Genomic DNA, 11,419 nt, shown 5'->3' on the forward strand with positions numbered 1-11,419 from the left:
AAATTTCCTACAAATATATTCAGAATATATTTTATTAGACTTGTATGGTTAATTTAACTATTTTAATTTAGGTTAAATTTTTATTTGGATAAACTTTTGCATTCATAAATAAAGATCTTACATGTATTGCAAAAGTGGGTTTTCTATCCAGTAGGGGGCGACAAATAACTAGTACTGTGTAATTACATTGACTACATTTCGCGTGATATTCAAAATAGTGGAGAACAAGGACAAAGTCGTTCTTGGCTACACCTGCACTGTAGATGATAGATGATCAACATTTAATGCAAATGTGAGACACTTTGACTTGGTTGAGAAGTACTAGAGGTATTAGAGGACAGAATAACAAACTTAGCTCCTGACTTGCTTCTCACAATTTTTTTTTTAAAGAGTGGTGCTACATAGAAATTGGTCCATAAACTGTCATCATGTACTTTGTATTTGTATGAAATGTAGCACTAATTCAGATTCATGAGCATGTAGTTTTCTCTTGACCCCCAGCTCATATATGTTTATATGATGTTTATTGAGAGAGTCTGCATTCCACTGTGGGTGGTTATGGCTTTGAGTTGTGAGATCCTGTTGTGTTTATGGGGGTCATATCCTCTATGTAATGACCTAAACTCTTTCTGTGAAGTGTGAAGAGTCGCCCACTGAGTATGTGCGCAAGAGAGATGACATCAGTTGAGAGAGGAGCAGGATTTCAGGAATAGAGGAGCTGAGAATGAAAAAAGTAAACTAAATGTAACTCCTAAAAATGATATTCACTAACACAATATATGCAGTTGTTTTTGCTTTTCCAGGAACATTAAATATCAATGTAATGGTACATGTGGTACAAGTAGGCTTCTTATCGGTGTTGTAGTCATGGTCTGGGTTAGAGCTTAGACGAAGGTGTGGAAAAGCTAGACATCTGATTGGTTCAGAAACCTGCTTAAGCTGTAATCAAGTACTTTTGTGTGACAGTCTTGACCTTTTCAGTAGTAGCAATTTGGCCTAAAATACACAGTTTTTGTTTATTCTTTCCTTTCAAGAGTAGTTAGTGTAAATAACAGTATTTACAGACATGCCGTACATCTGGAAATGAGAAAAGATGCTGTTCTTACAAATGGAACAGGCAATGTTTTAAACTGCAAAATTGCTATTAGTTGGGTGTGTAAGACTGAATGGAAAAAGTGTAGTTTGTCTTTATTACTTAGTCTATCAGTGTTAAAACTCTCTTTTTAAACAGGTTTAAGTTCAATAGAACTTTTTCTAGTTATCATTTTAAAATGTAATCACAAAGTCAATATGTTAATTTAACTCGTGTCTTGTAAATTACATATTACATTTTGTGCATTAAAGGCACAATATGTAAGATCTTTAGATTAAAATATCCAACTAAATCAGTGTCATATATTTTGTTGACTTGTGTACTTACACTATCCCAAACGTTTCAAACAATGTTTTAATCCAGAGAAATCAGCAATTTTAACCAGGAGACGTTGCATTGCCTGTCATATCCGCTTTACCCTCAATTTCCAGTTTTACTAATATCGATCTAGATCGGTCAGTACTAAACCACAGATTTCTATGGATCAGATGTTGAGCACATGGATGGACTTCACTGCTCACAATGTCTAAATTGTCCTTCTTCAGACATTTTTGGTTACATTGGTTGCATTTTTGGTTATCATTTACTCACCCTCAAGTTTTTCTAAACCTGTATGAGTTTCTTTGTTCTGTTGAACACAAAAGAAGATATTTTGAAGAATGTGGGTAACCAAACAGTTTGTGGTCCCCACTGACTTCCATAGTACTATTTTCACGCTTTGGAAGTCAATGGGGACCAGCAACTATTTGGTTACCCACATTCTTCAAAATATTTTCTTTTGTGTTCAACAGAACAAAGAAACTTATGCAGGTTTTGAGCAACTTTAGGGTAAGTAAATTATGTCAGATTTTTTTTTTTTTGGTGAATTATTCCTTATTCCCAAAATGGCAACTTGCATTATGATTTAACATTTATTCCTTTAACATGTTAAATGTTATGATGTTGGTTTTCTAATCAGCTTATCCAGCTGAACTAGAGAATAGTAGAGCTGATTCTCAAATATGTCGAACACATTTCATTTTATCCACGTGTCTAGAGTCAGCTCTCCTTTGCAGTCTGAATCAAAAACATGGCATGTCTACATATTTGACACGGTCTTAACTAAAACAACTGTGGACTAGTTTTAATTGATTTCAGGGGGATAGACCTCTTCCGTGCCACGTCTCCAAATACTCCCTTTAAGATGTGTCACAGCATTGATACATAACTCTTTCATCAAACTGTAAGTGGCCACATAGCAGCTGCAGAAAATTGAATCAAAGCACATATTTTACAGTTGATCCATCGCTTCTATCTTTAGCATTATATGCCATGAGAAGCTGCTTTGTTTTTAAACATATAAACTATTAGTAGTCTTCTTTTTGTGAATGAGCAGTTATGCAATATAGTTGTATCACAGGCCAGTAATTTCATTAATTTATGCATCCTTGGTGAATAATTTATTTTAAAAATACCAGTTTTTTTAGTGCACATGTGGTGTTTACATATGCAAATATTACATAAAAATTCATCAGTAACTCTAAACCAATGCTCATTCATGTAATTTGAGTGAAACCTTTTGGCTTTGTGTATTTTTGTCTTTGGTACTGGATTTGTTTACTTGGCTTATTATAGTATAATCTTACAGTCCAGTCCACTGTTTGATGTTTAATTGAGGATGTGGTCAGTGGAAAAGCTCTCAGATCCCCCTGTCCCCCCCAAAATTTACAGCATCTTACTCTTTGAAACCAAGATTTGTTGCTGTGGTTATTGAGGAGGTAGAAGTGAAAGCCCTGAAATAAATCTCTCTTCTAAAGGATGGATTTTCTTCTGACACAAATTTTGGCTCTATGGCCATGACATTTCTATTGGTTTAGTCAGTTATTGTGCTACTGCAGTATATTAGTAATTGATTATGTTATCAAATCATTCTCAATGCTTGTGTAAAAAGTGGTTCTTTAGGGTGGTCTTATAAACTATTTCACCCCTTTTAAAGAACAATTGTTGTCTAAATATTTAGCTAACTGGCATTTGTTTAAATGGCTAAGGAGACATCCTGTACAAATTGTCTTGTGTCATCATTGGTCATTTCAGGTCATTGGAGAGCCTCAGACTTTCCAGAAGAGGATATGTGTGAAGATTTGCAAAGTGTGCTCAATTGAGGGTTGGTTCTTTAAAAAGTTTTGCTTCAGTAAGCAGAACACAGAAGAAACAAATAGATCTGCAATTTTGCACAACCTCAAATTAGCATTAAAAATGCAATTATGCCTTTGACAGCATAGATTTTGTTCATCTCCGTGTTTACAGAAGCATCATCAGAAGAATAAGGTTCCTGTCTCCATCTTTGCCATACTGACAGTGGGTAGGTTTTTTGCTGAGCACGATCGCTCAGGGTTTTTCCTCATACATATCTGTCCTTTATTCCAATTCCAGAAAGTTTTTTTTTTTTTTTTTTTCGACGGAGCTCACAGATGGCCATGCTCCCAGATTTGAAAAGGTTTCTTTGGAAACCAAATACAACATTGTGGTTGGAACCTAAACTGCTTTAAAGCCAAAGCTATTAGATGGCCTACACAAACTGACCCTAGAGCAGGTCTGAAGATGAGCTGACTGAGGGTTTTCTGCTACAGCAGGACTTTGAGGACATTCTCTTGTGACTTTTTCATGTGTTTATGAATGATGAGACAGTGATGAGACAGGACAGTGGGGACCACTGAAGCACTAGTCATATGAATTATGGATTCTTCTTGGACAGCTTGCTTGGACAGAATTTAATGTTGAAATCCTTTTCTTTTTGTTGCACAAAAGCATGCAAGTAATATGGAGCACCAGCAATTTGTCCTCCCCTCCCAGAGTGTTATGTAATCTATCCACTCTAGGTTTTCCATTTCCCATTCCTTTGTTGCTCCCCATTCACTGTTGAGAGAAACTCAGTTAACTCCATAGTGAAATTTGCATGCAGATTTGCCTCTATTGAGTTCTATACTGTACATGACCGTTCAAAAGTTTTTTTGTACATTGTTACAAAAGATTTCTATTAAATAAATGCTGTTCTTTTAAACTTTTTATTCATCAACTTTGATAATAAAAAGAAATGTTTTTGAGCAGCAAATCAGCATATTAGAATGATTTCTAAAGGATCATGTGACACTGAAGACTGGAGTAATGATGCTGAAAATTCAGCTTTGTCAACACAGGAATAAATGTCATTTTAAAATGCATTAATATTTATTTTAAATAACTGTTTTCATAATATTTCATAACGTTACTGTGTTTACTGTGTTTTTGATTAAATAAATGCAGCATAAGAAATATGCTGCATTTATTTGATAATAAATGGTGAGCATAAGAGACTTCTTTTAAAATCATAAATCTTACCGACCCCAAACTTATGAACGGTAGTGTATACATTGTATTTCCAATATTTTAAGTTTATTTTCATGTGTGATAGGAACACATTCACATTCTCTGCTCCCCATCTACTTCTATCTACACTTTACCGTATTAGATAACCAGTTGGGCAATACATCAAATTACTCTGTCTATGACAGCTATAATGCTTGTTAGCATCTATATAGTCTCATGTAGCCAGACCTTCAGACTGACGGCAGAAGGTCTGGACTCTATCGCAGCTTTCATTGGACAAAGACCGCCCGAGAGGACGTTTGACTGACATGTCACGCAACCAATCACAGTTTGTGTTGTTCCGCGTCATGTTTAGGGACGTGAAAATGTCAAGTCGATGTCCCTACAATAACAAACCGGCATGCATCTAATAAATTATTCATTCAAGTACGTTGTGCAAGTTTACTGCAACAATGGAGGTGCGAACTTCACATACTTTTGAAAATCCAGCGTTTAGTTGATCCTAGTAAGCGCTACTTGTCACAGTTGTAAACACAACGGCTTTCTTTTTCCACGAGTAGTTTTGGGGTCACGGCATTTGTTTCCAGGCGGACCGTTAAAGAACGCGACACACACGTCTCCCGGACATCCTGTAGAATTAAACCAACCAGATGACGACTTCGAAAATCCTGAAGTGTTTCCAGTTAAGTGTGCCATATGCATCAGACATTCAGCCAGAGGACTGTGGGCGTGATGTCTGAGGCTGAGACTAGCATCTATAAGACCTGGAAATTTGATTTATTTTTCGACAGCCTGTAGTAATTAAGCTATATTTAATGATTGTATGTCATTCTTTCCATTGCCACAGCCGCACCTGTTTATTAGGTGTTGTTTTTCTCAGCTGTGTGGTACAGTGGGCGGCAGCAGCTGGAACACAAATCACTGCACATGTTGGGCTTTAATATACAGTACTGCTACCTGTCATACCACATGTTAGTAGGACGACAAAATTTCTGGTTTCACTCTGATATTCTGACACCTGTGCAAAGTAAAGACATTGCAAAATATAGACAGTTGCATTAACCAGGTGAACGACATTTAGCTGCTGTCTGGCCACAGTTTTCAGGGTCAGTCTGGAGATCTGCCGTATTGTAGCTGCTTTAAAGAGTGCTGAATAGAAAATGACAACATGAAGTCCATGACACCACGACTTAAATTTCCAACTTACTTTGACTTCAAACCCACTTTGATTTTTTTTTTTTTTTTTTTAATTTCAAGATGCAAATGTCATGTATGTGATTGCTTTGGAGTGTTGTAGGAGTGCAGGAGGCTCAGATTCTGTAATCAGTGAAATTGTCAAAACCACCTGTCAGTTCCACTTGCTGTGCATTTTCCTGCATTACAAGCTGATTTTGATTTGTGTGCATGGCTTTATTCTTCAAGTCTCTTGTAATCAACCAGTTAGCAGGAGTCTTTTGCATCAAGCACAGACCCCTAACTGAAAACACTGACCAAATGAAACGAACCGTAAACGGCCTTTGAGATTCTGTCACCAATGCAATATTCATAGCTAAAATAAAGCAGAAACTTTTTAATGCAACCTGATTGTTTGTAATGAGGCTTGACAACCAGATGACATAGAGAACATTGTGGAACATTGTGAGCTGGTGTTACATTTCCTCCATTCACAAAGCCATTGAGCTACCTGTCCCAGAGAAAAGAGTTACAGTTTTACAGTCATGGAAAATGCTAAAATTACTGAAATATCTCAGAAAATAAATAAAATGTCTTGCTTAACTCTGATATTCTCCAAAATTTGTTTGCAAGGAAGCCTTGTTTTATGACATGAAACATTTTATTTTTTTTTGCAAACAACATAATATATAATTACATAATTGTATGTTTACCTTAACCCTATAAATCCTGTATCATATTTCATATGCAAAAACTCCATATAACTTCATTTTTTTTTTTTTTTTTTAGAGATTTTTTTAAATTTATATTTTGTCTAAAATGTTTCAATAGACTTAAAAAAATTCTGACTATCCATATGTTGGGCTTTGCAGGGTTAAATATGTGAAACGCACCACCGACAGTTAAGATGCTAGTGTAGAGTTTGGGTCTGTGCGTTCTTATGGTGCCATCCTCTAGTTAACATTGTCATCATGTAATTTTCATGCTGCTCCAGAGAGATAGGTCACATGGCATCTCAGGTGATTTGCTCAAAAACATCTGTAGTTCCATGAGCAAATATGGCAGATTTCAAATGGCATATTTCCGGGGGTCCTGTGCCAGGAATGCTAATGCTAATGGAATGAAAGAGTGGAAACCCTGAAAAAAAGTCCAAGCAAGTCTGACTTTGGTTTCTTGATAGAGTCTGCTCCAGTCATGATGTGAATGAATGAGAGATGCTCAATGCCGCATGTCGTCCGTTGTTCCGTGAACAAACTGCTTGAGTTAAGTTCATATTTTCATTTCTTTCTTCTCACAAATGTGTGGAAAAGCCACCTTTGAAACAGCAGATTTTGATGGATGCTCTGGAAATTTGGCCCACCGGTGCTCTGGGCTGCTCTGACTTTCCATGCGCTGAGGCTTCTCGGAACGCTGAGACGTCAACTAGGGCTGGCCCAATGAAACAAACGTGCTTATATTTAGAACTAAAGTGCTCAATCGAGCCCAAGCTGCCACTTCCATTCCAATCCATCTCCAATGTTTGTTAAATAAACTGCAATGAGAGAACGAATGTACTGTAAGCTTTTCCTGGCTGTGCTGCTAATCGGCAAGTGCTGTTGTTTGGCTCTCATCGCTGACTGCCAAGTATTTGCTTATTAACAAAACCTTGCAGAGTTTACCATTAGAAGTTTTGTTAAGTACCCCAGGCAAATAGAAGACTGTTTTTGATTACTTCAAAGCCAAAGCTCAGTCATTTGACTTCTGTATATATAGTCTCAGCTTCAGACATCACGTCCACGGTCCGTTGGCTGATTGTCTGAGATTTTTAAAGTCATCTGAATTGAATCTGGTTGAATTTTCTAGGATTTCTGGGAGACATGTGTGTTGCATTCTTTAATGGTCCACCTGGAAACAAAACCTTTGTGATGCCAAACCCCCTTATGGAAGAAGAAAGCTGTCATTTTTACAACTGTGACAATGAGCGCTTATCACAGTCAACTAAACACTGGATATTCAAAAGTGTGTGAAGTTCACCGCATAGACTCTTTAAAATACGTACAAGAGTTTTACACGACTTATTATAGGGACGTACACTGCTTCCGAAATGGCGTACTGTCTAAGTAGGTATTAATTTACTTACCGTTAAAAAATGTATACTCTATATAGTATGAATATGGGTAGTATGAATGAAATTCGGACATACTATATCCGCCATGTTGTTACCGTCCTGTAACCTACCAGTCAGTTGAGTTGCTTCACTGTCTTTCATAAATTCTCTCCCGTGGCCTTAGGGGATAGTAAAGTGTCCATCGAATGCACACTTCAGAATCTCATTGGAAGTAGTAGGTCATCCGGGGACTTTTCAATACTATGTATTCAGACATACTACTCTTTTGGCATACTTTTTTTCCGTATATTATATAGTAAGGAAGTATTCGATTTTGGATGCAGCGATAGACTTTACATTTTCACACCCCTAAACATGACGCTGAATAAAACATTGGTTGCTTTACATATCAGTCAGCTATGGAGTTCAGACCTTCTACCGTCAGTCTGAAGGTCTGGCTATGTGAGACTAATATGTTCAGACAGAGAAGATGTGCTCTGGTGTTGTTTGGCTCCAGTGTTGGGCAGTAGCGTCACTGCAAGTAGACACGTTACTAGTTTAACTACATTTCTCAATAGCGTGGTGGTAGCGTTGCTGTTTTCTGAATCAAATAGCTTTTCAGTACTCTGTTGAAAAAAACAGCATATGCTGGTTAGGTATGTTTTGAAGCATGACAGCTGGTTTGAGCTGGTTTATGCTGGTCCTTAGTTGGTCATGAGCTGGTTTAAGCTGGTCCTGAGCTGGTTAGCTGATCCTGAGCTGGAGCTAATTACTTAGGACCCAGCTTCTTAAGACCAGCACTTGACCAGCTTAAACCAGCTCATGACCAGCTAAGGACCAACTAAGGACCAACTTAAACAGCTCACGACCAACTAAGGACCAGCATAAACCAGCTTAAACCAGCTGCCATGCTTCAAAACATACCTAACCAGCATATGCTAGTTTTTTCAACAGGGTAGCGAAGCTCTTTTTTTGATCAAGTAGTGAGGTAGTTTCCACACAAGCTACATTTTCCCAAGCATTTCTGAAGCTCAAGCTCAAATTGGAAATACAACTGCTAAGGATTAGTAAGTGACACCACCGCCATACACTGACCTGTGTAGCCGACAGAAGTACTTCTTTATGACGGTTACTTCTTCTTCGTGTTTTCCTTGGGCTGACACGTGAGAAATCTGTTTGACTGACAGTTTTATTGATCACTGAGATAGCATTGACTTGGATTGTAATTAGATGTAGTAAGCTACTTTTGCCATGTTGCTGTAGCTTAGCTTGCTACATTTCCCAGGGGGGTAGCTTCAGTGTTGTGTCTTCATTTAATTAACTGCTAGCCTAACTCACTACATTTTCCAAGTAGCTTGCCCAACACTGTAGCTCTTTGTGTAATGCAAACCTAGCATCTTGTCTTTCAAAGTCTTTCAAAGTTGCTGAAAGGTGGTCAGAAGCTCACAACGATAGAGAATCCAAAAATAAACAGTCTTTATTAAATCACCACAAGAAAACAAAAAACACAACTCAGACAATACAGGACAAAGAGCTAGGGAGAACTCAGGGCTTATACAAACAGGGTAATCAATGTAGAAACAGAAAAGGTGTAGGGAACTAATTAACAACCATATCCATATAGAAACAAACTGGGGCGGGAAAATGAGAACAAAGGAAACAGGAGCTAGAATTAAACCAAAACAGAACATACACATGACATTTAGCTAAAGCATGTAGACATTTTTTTTTTAATTATAGTCTTATCAGTTATAATTTTATATTCTTTATAAAAATGTATACAGGGACTTTTTTAAAAAAGTAATGTAATTTGCAGTATTATCAGCATTAAACGGTCATTAAGTGAAACACCTCGTCACTGAAAAAAAACAGTGTAAAAATTCTTTGTTACATGTTTTTTTGTTTTCACTTAAATGAGCAGATATATTTAGAGGCTAATTTTTAGCAAATTAAAAATGTAAGATTTATCATGTTAAAACAAAACAAAGTTAATTTTAAATGTTAACATTTAGACCTACATAATTGGGTTCCATTTACAATAAGGTTCCATTTGTTAATATTAATTAACTACATTAGTTAACACAAACTAACAATGAAAAATACATTTATTAATCTTATTTAATATTAATTTCAATTTTAATATTAAAATTAACTAACAATGAACAGTTGTATTAACGTTAGCAAAGATGAAAAAATACTCTAACATATGTATTGTTCATTGTTAGTTAATGCATCAACTAACGTTAACTAATGGGACCTTTTTGTACATCATTACCAATTATATAACTGATATTATATTGATGTACTGTTCCTTACCACGCATCTGTTGGCTTTATCTTAACAAACTGGGACTAAAACCGTATTTTTCCACAGGATATGAGGATATGTGGAATTTTACTTGAATAAGTTGAAAGTCAGTGTTGTCTGTGCATTCAATTCCCTGGTGGGGTTTCTCTGAAATTACACCCCTCGCATTGGAGAGTTCTTCAAATGGTCTGGACACAGACAGTCTGGATAACAGCAGACATCTGCTGGACCTCACGCTCATTCAAAACAGAGCAGGAAACACCAGACAGGGCCTGACTTATGGTACACCTGTACAGACAGCTTACACATCACTAAATACCCTTTTAGCTCATATGATCAAAATGTAATATAGATAGATAGATAGATTTTAATTTAACATAACATGTTTTCTATTCATTTCTTGTTGCTATCAATGTTGAAAGCAGTTGATGTTCTTAATATTTTTGTACATTGTAAATGTCAATTTAATTAGTCATTAACACCATTTTAGGGCTATAATCTGTTATGAAATAACTTCACAAACACCTTTTAAGGATCTCCTATTTTAAAGCAGTATTTCCCTTTCCTCTCTCAGCACTGAGACATTAGGTAAATCTCTGTGTGCTAACTGTTGGTGGGTGCATTTGCTGAGCATCATGGTGACATATGAAGATTGTAATGCAGTTGGTCTGTGTGAGCGCGGGTGATGGAGAAGTGGAGTGTGCAGAACACATTAAGAGCAGGACCTGCTTATATAACCAGTGTGAGTCTCTCACTGAGTTATGAACCAGCTTTCTAGTTTTGGCAGCCCTTCTGCTGTAGAGCTGCTCCCTGACGGCACAAAATGACTCCACAACCACGGCAGACCTACTGGACAGGGATCTCAATGATAGCAATTTTTAAGTCACAAGGTCACCTTGGCTCATTGTTTTTTTTTTCTCTATTTCATCCCCAAACTGCTTCAGGTTAAGCTTAATAGTGAATTTTGTTTGGTAAACATTTCTTTCATGTTTATTCATTATAACAATGAAATCTGTTGTTCAAAGCCACAATTGTTTGATTTGTCAGGAGCTAAATTTAACTGTGAAAATGGCTGCAAGAGGTATCGGTGTAAATCTTTCCTGTTAACTGTATTGTTCAAGAAACCTCACACAGAAGTGTGGTTATACCGGTCCACTTACTTTTGGACCCATTTTTCTTAGGAACCCTTTTATTATTTTGATGTGTTTTTATAGGACTGTTCAGAGCATGTAAGCAGCTCTCTGCACACCAGTGAATATATAAGCATACTGTCAAGCAGCAGTAAACAGATCACTCTGTTGGGTAATGACATCATCTGTCAGTCTAATCTCAGCACACAATGTTCTCAGAACTGCAGAGAAGCCTTTTGGCCTGGTTTTTATGACTCTCTTTCTGCCTTATATACAAATCAAAAA

Source organism: Ctenopharyngodon idella, chromosome 2, assembly GCF_019924925.1.
Source record: "Ctenopharyngodon idella isolate HZGC_01 chromosome 2, HZGC01, whole genome shotgun sequence".
Lineage (NCBI taxonomy): Eukaryota > Metazoa > Chordata > Actinopteri > Cypriniformes > Xenocyprididae > Ctenopharyngodon > Ctenopharyngodon idella.